This window comes from Lithobates pipiens, unplaced genomic scaffold (assembly GCF_037356315.1).
Source record: "Lithobates pipiens isolate NorthernLeopardFrog02 unplaced genomic scaffold, aLitPip1_a1.2 Scaffold_25, whole genome shotgun sequence".
Lineage (NCBI taxonomy): Eukaryota > Metazoa > Chordata > Amphibia > Anura > Ranidae > Lithobates > Lithobates pipiens.
The window spans coordinates 108,045,832-108,058,831 of NW_027507787.1; the positions used below are offsets into that span (position 1 = coordinate 108,045,832).

The 13,000-nt window shown below is 49.2% G+C and overlaps 4 pseudogenes; all 4 read left to right on the forward strand.

Moving 5' to 3' along the window:
* The first annotated feature begins 2,995 nt into the window (after positions 1-2,995).
* Positions 2,996-3,114, forward strand: LOC143932292 (5S ribosomal RNA; annotated as a pseudogene).
* A 1,965-nt stretch (positions 3,115-5,079) lies between these two features.
* Positions 5,080-5,198, forward strand: LOC143931059 (5S ribosomal RNA; annotated as a pseudogene).
* A 4,385-nt stretch (positions 5,199-9,583) lies between these two features.
* On the forward strand, positions 9,584-9,702 carry LOC143931848 (5S ribosomal RNA; annotated as a pseudogene).
* A 62-nt stretch (positions 9,703-9,764) lies between these two features.
* Positions 9,765-9,884, forward strand: LOC143932076 (5S ribosomal RNA; annotated as a pseudogene).
* Positions 9,885-13,000: the final 3,116 nt, after the last annotated feature.

Here is a 13,000-nt window from a genome sequence, read left to right on the forward strand (position 1 = left end):
AAGAACGGAAGACGGCGACAGAAGACCGGGCCACCGGACCAGGCGCGGTGGCCCGGCAGAAGAACCGAAGAGGGGGACAAGACCCCCGAAGTCGGGAGAAGAGGCCGGCGGCGGGGAGGAAGAAAGCCGGACTCCTCCGCTGGCAAAAGAGCTACACACACATAGCGGAGGAGTCCGGCGAGAAGACCCCCGAAGACGGAAGACCCCCGGCTGTGCAATAAAATATTTTTTCCCCCTGTGTTGTGTTTTTATTTGTACTTTATTTCACAGGTGAATGGGTAGGGGTACATTGTACCCCATACTCATTCACATAGGGTGGGGGGCCGGTATCCGGGGGCCCCCTTCTTAAAGGGGGCTCCCGGATTCCGATAAGCCCCCCGCCCGCAGACCCCGACAACCAACGGCCAGGGTTGTCGGGAAGAGGCCCTTGTCCTCATCAACATGGGGACAAGGTGCTTTGGGGTGGGGGGGCCGCGCGGCCCCCCCCTTCCCCAAGGCACCCCCCATGTTGAGGGCACGCGGCCTGGTACGGCTCAGGAGGGGGGGCGCGCTCGCTCGCCCCCCTTTCCTGGCCGGCCGGGTAGCGTGCTCGGACAAGGGTCTGGTGTGGACTTGGGGGGAACCCCCACGCCGATTTTTTTCGGCGTTGGGGTTCCCCTTTAAGCCCATTCCAGGCGGCGGAGCCCGCGACGTCTCCTTCGCGGGCCCCGCCTACCTGTACACGCGCTCGAAATGGGCGGATTTGCCTCCTCCTTACGTGGGCGAGTCCGTTCATTTCAAAAGTTGAGCGAACTGTTTGCCCAACCTTGTTCGTCAAACAGTCCGCTCGTGTGTGGGCAAGTCCGCTCATGCAAATTTTGAGCGGACTGTTTGACAAACTGTTTGACGAACAAGGTTGGGCGAACAGTCCGCGCGTGTGTACGCGGCCTAAGATGCGCGGGAGGGCCGTCATTTTGAATGCATTACAGCGCCCGAACCAGGTCAGTGTTAAAGCATGCCAGTTTCCCAAATCAGATTTCAGTCTATTCAGGAGAGGGACAAAATTAAGCGGGTACAATTGCGCCAAATCCGCTGCGATGTCAACGCCCAGGTAACGTATAGATTTTTCAGCTCAGTAGAATGGAAAAGCGGAGCGTAGCCTCTTGGCCTCACCATCCGGGACCGATATATTCAATACAGCCGATGGTGCAATTGATTTTATAGTTTGATAGGCTGCCGTATCGCCGGAGAGCCGCGAGTATATTGGGAAGCGAAATGTGTGGATTGGAGACGAAAAAAATTAGATCGTCAGCGTACGCCGCAATTTTGTGGTGTGCCCAGAGTTTGGATATACCAGTAATATTCGGGTCATTCCGAACGTGACACATAAGTGGTTCCAGTGTCAGAATAAAAATTAGGGGAGACAGAGGGCACCCCTGTCTCGTCCCATTAGTGATGGGGAAAGAGTCCGAGCACTCTGAAAGCACCCAATCTCGTCTGATCTTGGAGGCTAAGAAGAGTCAGGCCTGGTTAGTACCTGGATGGGAGACCACCTGGGAATACCAGTTATTGTAGGCTTCTTTTTATGTTGTTGGCGTTGATTCGTTTTGTTTTTTTTTCGCTTGTTTCCCAAGGTGACCATCTTGGCATTTGTCAAGAGGGTTGAGAGTGCCCAAAGAGTTAGCTTACAGCAGCATCACCCTGAAAGAGCCCTATCTCTTCTCATCTCTGAGGCTAAGAAGGGTTGGGCCTAGTTAGTCCCTGGATGGGAGATGGCTTTGGAATACCAGGTGCCGTAGTCTTCTTTTTATGTTGTTGACATTGACCTGTTTTTTTTCCGCTTGTTTCCCAATGTTTCCCATCTTGGCGTTTGTCAAGAGGGTTGAGAGTGCCCAAAGAGATTGCCTATGGGCACATAAGCCTGAAAGCGCCCGATCTCCTCTGATCTCAGAGGCTAAACAGGGTCGGGCCTTGCTAGTACCTGGATTGGAGCGGAGCCTATTGGCCTCACCATCCGGGACCGATATATTCAATACAGCTGACTTGGCGCAATTGATTTTATAGTTTGATAGGCTGCCGTATCGCTGGAGAGACGCAAGTATATTGGGAAGCAAAATGTGTGGATTGTAGACGGAAAAAATTAGATCGTCAGCCTACGCCGCAATTTTGTGGTGTGGTGTGCCGAGGGTTTGGATATGCCAGTAATATTCGGGTCATTCCGAACGTGACACATAAGTGGTTCCAGTGTCAGAATAAAAATGAGGGGAGACAGAGGGCACCCCTGCCTCGTCCCATTAGTGATGGGGAAAGAGTCCGAGCACCACTCGTTCACCCGTACCGCTGCCGACGGCGTGGAGTAAAGCGGGTTGAGAGTGCCTGAAGAGATTGCCTATGGCCACATCACTCTGAAAGCACCCAATCTCGTCTGATCTTGGAGGCTAAGAAGAGTCGGGCCTGGTTAGTACCTGTAGGCTTCTTTTTATGTTGTTGGCGTTGATTCGTTTTTTTTTTTTTTGCTTGTTTCCCAAGGTGACCATCTTGGCATTTGTCAAGAGGGTTGAGAGTGCCCAAAGAGATCGCTTACAGCAGCATCACCCTGAAAGAGCCCTATCTCTTCTCTTCTCTGAGGCTAAGAAGGGTTGGGCCTAGTTAGTACCTGGATGGGAGATGGCGTTGGAATACTAGGTGCCGTATTCTTCTTTTTATGTTGTTGACATTGACCTGTTTTTTTTCGCTTGTATCTCAAGGTGACTATCTTGGCATTTGTCAAGAGGGTTGAGAATGCCCAAAGAGATTGCCTATGGGCACATAACCCTGAAAGCACCCGATCTCCTCTGATCTCAGAAGCTAAACAGGTTTGGGCCTTGCTAGTACCTGGATTTGAGACCACCTGGGAATACTAGGTGCTGTAGGCTTCTTTTTATGTTGTTGGCCTTGACCTGTTTTTTTTTTCACTTGTTTCCCAAGGTGACCATCTTGGCGTTTGTCAAGAGGGTTGAGAGTGCCCGAAGAGATCACCTACGGCCCCATCACCCTGAAAGCGCCCAATCTCGTCTGATCTTGAATGCTAAACAGTGTCGGGCCTGGTTAGTACCTGGATGGGAGACCGCCTGGGAATACCAGGTGCCATAGGCTTCTTTTTTATTTATTTAGTAGTATGCGACATACAATGCAAAGGCAACTTCACAGAATGTGTGATACAAATAGTTACAAACAAACGATAATATTGCATGGATATCAGAGCCAATGGTAAGAAATTCGAGGAGAATAGCACGTGTACAGCTTTGCGGTCATATGAAGATGAGATTAAAGCTCCATCTCGTTGGGATCCTCTACCACTTAAAATATTATTGACACTAGCCCTGCTACCCTCGAAGAGTTTAGATATCTATAGATAGGGGAAGAGTATTGTGTAGTAGTCAAATGGGGTCGGAACATACCATTTTCTTTTCCCTTTTTTGAGTTAAGAAGGGAAATAGTAGAACTGAAAGGAGGGAGAAGGGGAAAGAGAAGATTGGGGAAGGAAATGGCAGAAAAGGAAAATAAGGGGTAAGGGGGTGTCGTGGGTAGAGTGGATAGGGTGGGGTCCCCTCCCAGGGAGCAAGAGGCGCCCTCGGCTCACCAGCTCATCAGCTGTCCAACGTTTGGAATAGCGATCTTGTGGATGAGTCTCAGGACAGGCTGCCAGAATGTTTGTAATTTAGGGCATTCCCAAAAAATTTGGAGAATGGTGCCAGCCTGTTGCCCACAGCGACAGCAGCGGTCAGATTGACCGGGGAATATTTTGGCCAACACCACCGGTGTACGATACCAGCGTGTGATCAGCTTATATGAGATCTCCTGATATTTACTGCAGAGTGACGACTTATGGGCGAAAAAGAGTATTCTGTCCTTCTGTGGTTTGGAGAATGTAGTTTGTAAGTCCCTTTTCCATTTAGCTAGGAAGGGTGGATCCGTGGAGGATTGTGCGTCTGTCAGGATTTGGTAGGACCTAGAGAGGGAACCACGAATTGGGCCATCATCCAGGCAAAGTTCCTCGAAGGGGTGGAATTGTCTAGAGAAGAACGAATGGTTAGGTAGTGATCTGAGGAAATGGATTAGCTGTCTAGCTCTCCAGCTATCCATTGCAACAGGTACTTGCTCTAGCAGTATGGTCCCCATGGGAATCAAGCCCGTGGGTCCAAGAAATAGGGCTGCTCTCAGAAGCCCTTTCGGGGCTTGCCTGGTAAAGGCCTGGTCAGACAGGCCCGGAGGGAATCTAGGATGTCCAATAATTGGGGTCATAGGAGAAGGGAAGTTAGTCAGGTGGGAAAGGTGAAAATACTATCCATCTCGGCGAGCGAGAGGCCAATTAACGGGTGAGTAGTCACACAGGGCTCCAATGGCCTCCCCGCCCAAGGCAGACCAGCCAGTGGAACCCACGCCATCTCCTGCTCTAGCTTGACCCATAGCTTCAGTTCCCCATGCCAGTGTCTTATCACATATGGTCCCCCATCGCATATTGTCCGCTGTGTACTGCGCATGCGCAGTACACAGCAACACAGATTCTGAAAATTGCCGAGCATGAACGGCGCCTGCGCACTGAGTCCAGGTTCTATCCCCACTATCCAAGTGGACACAGAGTAAGAATATAAAAGAGCCGAGCGCAGCGAGGCTGAACCCGAAGCGCGGCGAGCGAACCTCGCCTACGAGGGGCCCTCTAATATTCACAACCCTATGTCCGCTTGGATAGTGGGGCTACCACCTCCACTCACCGTACAGGCGCCGTTCAGCTTCGGAGATTTTCCGAAGCTTCGTCGTCTCCGTACTGCGCATGCGCAGTACGGCGCAGACACTATATCATGGCCGGACAGTATATGGCAGAACACCGGCACCAGTCAACCACCGGTGTCATGTGCGTTGCTGTGTAATATAGAGCAGGGTCCGGGAAGCCAATACCTCCCCTCAATTTCGGTCGCAATAGCATTGCCCTACCAATACGCATATGTTTTCTTCTTGGCTTCTTTTTATGTTGTTGGCTTTGACCTGTTTTTTTTAGGTTGTTTCCCAAGGTGACCATCTTGGCCTTTGTCAAGAGGCTTCAGAGTGCCCAAAGAGAGTGCCTACGGCCAAATCACCCTGAAAGAGCCCAATCTCATCTGATCTCAGAGGCTAAGCAGCGATGGGCCTGGTTAGTACCTGGATGGGAGACAGCTTGGGAATACCAGGTGCCGTAGGCTTCTCATTGTGTTGTCGGCGTTGACCTGTTTTTTCCCCCTTGTTTCCCAAGGTGACCATCTTGGCATGTGTCAAGAGGGTTGAGAGTGCACAAAGAAATTGCCTAGGAGCACAACACCCTGAAAGCGCCCAATCTCGTTTGGTCTCAGAGGCAAAGCAGGGTTGGGCCTGGTTTGTACCTGGATGGGAGACCGCCTGGGTTTTCCAGATGCCACAGGCTTATTTTTATGTTGTTGGTGTTGACCTGTTTTTTTCGCTTGTTTCCCAAAGTGATCATCTTGGCATTTGTCAAGAGGGTTGAGAGTGCCTAAAGAGATCGCTTACAGCCGCATCACCCTGAAAGCACCCTATCTCTTCTGATCTCAGAGGCTAAGAAGGGTTGGGCCTAGTTAGTACTTGAATGGGAGACGGCCTTGGAATACCAGGTGCCGTATTCTTCTTTTTATGTTGTTGGCGTTGACCTGTTTTTTTCCGCTTGTTTCCCAGGGTGACTATCTTGGCATTTTTCAAGAGGGATGAGAGTGCCCAAAGAGATTGCCTATGGGCACATCACCCTGAAAGCGCCTAATCTCCGCTGATCTCAGAGGCTAGAAAGGGTCGCGGCTTGTTAATACCTGGATGGGAGACCGCCTGGAAATACTAGGTGCGGTAGGCTTCTTTTTATGTTGTTGGCGTTGACTTGTTTTTTTTGTTTGTTTCCCAAGGTGACCATCTTGGCGTTTGTCAAGAGGGTTGAGCATGCCTGAAAAAATCTACTATGGCTGCATCAGCCTGAAAGAGCCAAATCTCATTTGATCTCAGAGGCTAAGGCTGCGTACACACGGGCGGACTGTTCGTCCAACTTTGTCCGCTGAACAGTGTTTCAGCGGACAGTCCGCTCGTGTGTGGGCTTCAGCGGACAGTTTCAGCGGACAGTCTAACGAACAAAGTTTTTCGGAATTTCCGTAAGACTGTCCGCTGAAACTTGGTTTGAGCGGACAGTCCGCTCATGTGTAGGCTTGTTCGTCAAACTAAGTTCCGCGCATGCTCAAAAAGGATTTACACGCCGAAGGTTGCATTGCAGTGTATAGGACTTCGAATCTCTCGTCCCGTCGTACGTGCCGTTCACGTCATCGCGCAAGTTTTCAGCGGACTGTTCGTTTGTCGTGTGTGGTCCAGTCCGCTCATGCAAATTTTGAATGGACTGTTTGTCAAACTGTTTGACGAACCTAGTTGGGCGAACAGTCCGCCCGTGTGTACGCGGCCTAAGCAGGGTTGGGACCTGGTTAGTACCTGGATGGGAGACCGCCTGGGATTTCTCGATGCCATAGGCTTTTTTTTTAAGTTGTTGGCATTGACTTATGTTTTTTTTTTTTGTTTTATTCATTTATTAAGTATAAGTAGAACAACATAAATATAACAGTCAACCATACAGCATGACCCAGGGTCACAATTACATGGTAACAAAAAATAGGCTGCCAAATAACTCTGGGTTCTCAGAGGGGAGTCCTAGAGTTTCATGCAGAAAAGAGAGAAACCCCACCTCCGATATGTAGTACAGTATAACTAATGCAGCTCCGTTCGGACAAATGTAATCATGGAGAACAACTGGGACCACAGCGAGCCAGCTTATCATGACCTATGTGAACCAGAGTAAAATATGAGCCGGTCGTGTCCAGAACCCTGGGGTTCTTCTGGGTCCCAAAGGCTAGTAAGGAGACAAGGCATAGTGAAAAGGGAGGACGGGGGAAGAAGAGAGTGCAAAAGACGGAGAGAGAGGAGGGGGGGGATGGCGGCGGGGAAAAAAAGAAAAATAAAGACAAAAAGGGAGAGGGGGGGAATGCCACCCAGGTCAGACTTGGCCTACGTAGGTAAACGTTAGATGTTCAGTTGTTTTCTGGGACAGGGGCGCTGCTCACCTCCCGAATGTAGTCTCAAGTACCAGTAAAATACCTCCAGGGCCTCCATGTAACACTAAATGCCTCTTCAGTGTTGTGAAGGGTGGCGGTCAATTCTTCCATCCGGAGAATATGATTGACTTTGGAATACCACAGCACCTTGGATGGGGGCTGAGGCTGCCTCCACAGTGTGGGAATGCAGGCCCGTGCGGCGTTCAGGAGTTGCATCGTGAGGGTTTTTTTGTATTTTCGAACAGGCTGTTTGGTCAAGTGTAGAAGGCACGCTGCTGGGTTGTCTGCGATATCTACATTTCTGAGAGTTTTTATCGTCCCGGTCACCTCCACCCAAAAGTTCCTCAAGGCCGGGCATGCCCATAAAATGTGTCCCATGGTCCCCGTATCTGAATTGCACCTCCAACAAACATCCGGAATCGATGTATTCATTTTATTCAGAAGGTATGGGACTCTATACCAGCGTGAGACTATCTTGTATCCTGATTCTTGATATTGGTTTGCGATGGAAGCTTTATGTACTAATGTCAGGATCTTCCCTATCTGTTGTGGGGTAAATGTGATGCCAAAGTCCCTCTCCCATTTGTGGATAAATGGTGGGGTCGACTCCTCCTCCTGACTACTTAATAGGTTGTAGAGGAGGGAGAGGGTGTGTCGCACAGGTTCCTTTTTGTGACAGATGGATTCATAGGGCGTCAGGTCTCTAGGAGTGTAGGGGGCCCTTTGTATGGCCAAAAGAAAGTGACGAAGTTGATAAGCACTAAACAAGTCAAGCGGAGGGTCAGAAAGCTCGGCGACAGTTTGCGTGGTCGGGAGCCCTCCCGAGGGCCACACGTCTCCCAGACGCTGTTTCCCCACCACTGTCAACTGTCACAGTTTCTTGTTGGTAAATCCCGGTGGGAAGTCTGGATTACCTATAACCGGAGTCATTGGTGATGGCAGGGGAGAAATGTGTGTGCAGAGGAACAACCTCCGCACAACAGCCAACGTAGCTCCCACTACGGGGTGATCTCTGAGGTCTTTTGGTAGGGTGGACAGGAGCCACGGGGAGGTCAATAGGGGAATGGATCCATCCTCAATCTCCATCTCCACCCACTGCTTGTGTGGGCCATTACAATGCCAATCAACGACTCTCGCTAGCAGAGTCGCTCTGTTGTATTGTCTCAGATCTGGGAGACCCAGACCCCCCTTGTCCTTTGGTCTGGCAAGCAATTGCAAAAGGGCTCTGGGCGGTTTGCGCACCCAAATAAAGTCCCGGAGCAGCACCTGCAGTTGTCTGAAAAAAATTGGGGGTAACCGGATCGGTAATGTCTGGAACAAGTATAAGATCCGCGGGAGGGCCGTCATTTTGAATGCATTACAGCGCCCGAACCAGGTCAGTGTTAAAGCATGCCAGTTTCCCAAATCAGATTTCAGTCTATTCAGGATAGGGACAAAATTAAGCGGGTACAATTGCGCCAAATCCGCTGCGATGTCAACGCCCAGGTAACGTATAGATTTTTCAGCTCAGTAGAATGGGAAAGCGGAGCGTAGCCTCTTGGCCTCACCATCCGGGACCGATATATTCAATACAGCCGACGGTGCAATTGATTTTATAGTTTGATAGGCTGCCGTATCGCCGGAGAGCCGCGAGTATATTGGGAAGCGAAATGTGTGGATTGGAGACGAAAAAAATTAGATCGTCAGCGTACGCCGCAATTTTGTGGTGTGCCCAGGGTTTGGATATACCAGTAATATTCGGGTCATTCCGAACGTGACACATAAGTGGTTCCAGTGTCAGAATAAAAATTAGGGGAGACAGAGGGCACCCCTGTCTCGTCCCATTAGTGATGGGGAAAGAGTCCGAGCACTCTGAAAGCACCCAATCTCGTCTGATCTTGGAGGCTAAGAAGAGTCAGGCCTGGTTAGTACCTGGATGGGAGACCACCTGGGAATACCAGTTATTGTAGGCTTCTTTTTATGTTGTTGGCGTTGATTCGTTTTGTTTTTTTTTCGCTTGTTTCCCAAGGTGACCATCTTGGCATTTGTCAAGAGGGTTGAGAGTGCCCAAAGAGTTAGCTTACAGCAGCATCACCCTGAAAGAGCCCTATCTCTTCTCATCTCTGAGGATAAAAAGGGTTGGGCCTAGTTAGTCCCTGGATGGGAGATGGCTTTGGAATACCAGGTGCCGTAGTCTTCTTTTTATGTTGTTGACATTGACCTGTTTTTTTTCCGCTTGTTTCCCAAGGTGACTATCTTGGCATTTGTCAAGAGGGTTGAGAGTGCCCAAAGAGATTGCCTATGGGCACATAAGCCTGAAAGCGCCCGATCTCCTCTGATCTCAGAGGCTAAACAGGGTCGGGCCTTGCTAGTACCTGGATTGGAGACCACCTGGGAATACTAGGTGCTGAAGGCTTCTTTTTATGTTGTTGGCGTTGACTTGTTTTTTTTTTTTTGTTTGTTTACCAAGGTGACCATCTTGGTGTTTGTCAAGAGGGTTGAGAGTGCCTGAAGAGCTCGCCTATGGCCACATAACCCTGAAAGCACCAGATCTCGTCTGATCTCAGAGACTAAACAGGGTCGGGCCTTGTTAATACCTGGATGGGAGACCAGTTGGGAATACTAGGTGCTGTAGACTTCTTCTCATGTTGTTGGCGTTGACTTGATTTTTTTTTTTGTTTCCCAGTACCTGAAGAAATCTCCTATGGCCACACCACCCTGAAAGAGCCCAATCTCATCTGATCTCAGAGGCTAAGCTGGGTTGGGACCAGTTTAGTACCTGGATGGGAGACCGCCTGGGATTTCCAGATGCCGTAGGCTTCTTTTTATGTTGTTGCCGTTGACCTATTTTTTTCCGCTTGTTTCCAAGCTGACCATCTTGGTGTTTGTCAAGAGAGTTGAGAGTGCCTGAAGATATTGGCTATGGCCACATCACCCTGAATCTGTTCCATCTCATCTGATCTTGGAGGCTAAGCAGGGTCGGGCCTGGTTAATGCCTGGATGGGAGACCGCCTGGGAATACAAGGTGTCGTAGGCTTCTTTTTTTTTCAAATATAATTTTTTCTCCAAATAGGGGAAGACGGTCCCCCGAGTACATAATGCAACAGAGAAATACAGAGCAAAAAGCAGCTGAACAATACCTGATACAGGTATATTTGCAACTGTGAGTCTGCCTTCCATCAATCACAATGATTCGAGGCACGGATAAAGTACTGTACCAAGATGCAGGGTCACACAAACCCCAGGTCCCTCCGGCATAATCCATCCAGAGGAGGGGGGTGGGGCCGTCATTCCCAATTTTCCACTCTTTCCAAAAGAGAGAGGGGGTGGAGGGGGTGAGAGATAGGGGAGTAAGGCAGAAAAGAGAACGGTTGAAAGATCAGAAAAGGAGAAGAGGGGACGAGACACGATGGCAGCCACTGTCCAAGGGGCCAGTCAAGGAAAGCTCAGAGCACTAAGGCGATAGCAGGCGACATCCTTCCAGCGAGAATATAAAGGTATTCCAGATGTCCCAGGTTTGTTTAAAAAATTCTTGTTTACCTTGTGATGTGAGGATCAAGTCCTCCATTTTTTTTAATGTCCTCTATTTTCCTAAGCCAGTGAGTAATGAAAGGGGGGAACATTTTTTCCAATAGAGAGGGATGCAGGATTTCGCCGCATTTATCACATGCCGTAAAATTGATTTTTTTGTACTTCTTAATGGGAATCTGTGAATGGTGCAAGAGAAAGAATGCAGCCTCTTCCTGGATGGAGAAGTCTGTGAATTTTTGTGTTATGCATCAGATCTCTGTCCAGAAGTCCACCAAGCTGGGGCAGGACCAAAAAATGTGCAGCAACGTGCCCTCTTCTTCTCCACACCTCCAGCATATGTTCGAGGAAGAGGGGAAACATTTCTGCAGCTTTGATGGTGTCAAATACCACCTGGTGAGAAGTTTAAAATTCGTCTCCTGTATCTTCGTGCACAGCGACATTTTGAGAGCCAAAGTGATAATGCGTTGTCTCTGTGCTGGGGAAAATGAGCAATTAAGGTCCTTTTCCCAGTTGGACAGACAGGTTAAGTGTGGGTAATCTGTTTGAGAGAGAATGTGGGCCAAAGGGCCTTCGCTCCTGCATAGAGTCTCAAACTCCGTCTGAGGGCGGGCAAACGTTTGAGGATTGGGGATGGAATGGACAAAATGATGTCGTTGCGCCGCTCTCCAAAAAGGCAGTTGTAAAAGCCCTGTCGGATCTGTTAGGGTTGAGAAAGAAGGCCATTTTCCATCAATGACGAATTTAGATGCATTGTCTAGGTTGGAATTTCTAAGTGGGTCCCCAGTTCAAAGGTTGGATGGTCACATATAGGGAATAGGGGGGAAGTCAAAGACGTGAGTGTGTTTTGGGTAGCGATCAGGTGACTGACTTTCAACTATGCCCCTATAGTGGGATGTGACATAAATTCTGTGGGTAAATACTTATAGCACCACATGGCGCTTCTTTTTTTTTAACAGCACAAGTTTATTGAACAACTCAGTTATAACAAGATATTACAGTAGGTACAAACATTAGCCTCTTCATAGGTGATGGACAGTAATACATCTTACATTAAGGAAAATTCCTGACAATGATAGTATAGACTCCAATATAGCTCACTCCACACACGTATGCAGATTTTCCACCCACCTATCCCATATTTTGTGGTATTTGGCTGGACACCCACGATTTCTATACACCAGTTTAATCAAGGGTAGCTTACTATTAATGCCCATTACCCATTCCTGCATAGTAGGCATGGTTGGACGCATCCAGTATTTAGCCACAAGCTTTCGTGCGGTAAACAGCGTAGAGTGCAAAAATGTAGCCAAGTATTGATCAACAGAGGTATCAGGAAATATACTAAGTAGGCAACTCTTAGGGTCAAGTTGAAGGGGTGAACCCATGTGGTCATGTAGAAACCTGACAATCTGCCCCCAATACTCCTGGACCAATGGGCATTGCCAGAGAAGATGGTAGAAAGTACCAGTCATACAAGAGCAACGGGGACACTTCGGGTTATAGTCAGGATGATACTTAGCTATCCGGATAGGGGTGAGATAGGACCTGTGTATCACATAGTACTGCGTTAGTCGGTCAGGTAGGCTAAGCGAAGCCTGTTGAACGTTCTCAAGGGCATCCTCCCATTCCTCCCCATCAAAGGGACCTATGTCCTCTTCCCATCTCAACCTGGCCCGTTCAGTGGTTTGCGCCACCAAGCGGGCCCGGAGTAGGCCGTATAGAGTCGAGATCAATTTAGCCGGTTCGTCTCCCATAATTACATCTGTCAAAGCCAGCGACTGTACATTCGGGAAGTCCTGAGCAAATTGCGCACGAAGCGCGTGTCGCAATTGCAAGTAGCGAAAGTGCATATGAGGGGGTATTTTAAATTCCACTTGTAGGGAGGGAAAATCCCTTACGCCCATAGGAGTCACCACCTGATACAGAAAAAGTATCCCTCTAGAAGCCCACAAGTCTACATCTGGTAAGCCAGACATCTCACGAAGCAGGGGGTTGCGCCATAGCGTTGTATGTGAGTGGTAATAGTCAGCTCCCAGTAATCTAAGGGCTAGTTTCCAAATACTCCGGTGGTGTGGCAGGATCCGGGACCGGGCATCCCTAACCCCACCACCCCGAAAAATTATCTGAAGGGGAGTATCAACAAGGGATTCAGCCCTCCCGCCCACCAAGGCCTGATATCTGTGACTATCCGCTCTATGGAGGTGATAAAAATGGGAAATCTGGGCTGCTATGTAGTATGTGTGGAAATCAGGGAGAGCCAGTCCCCCCATAGAGGTCGGGTTTTTAAGTGTGTTCCATGCCAACTTATGTCTAGATGGGCCCCAGATAAAGGTGTTTAAGACACCGTCTAATGTTTTAAAGAACGCCACGGGGACCATGACAGGGGAATGCCAAAGTACATAAAG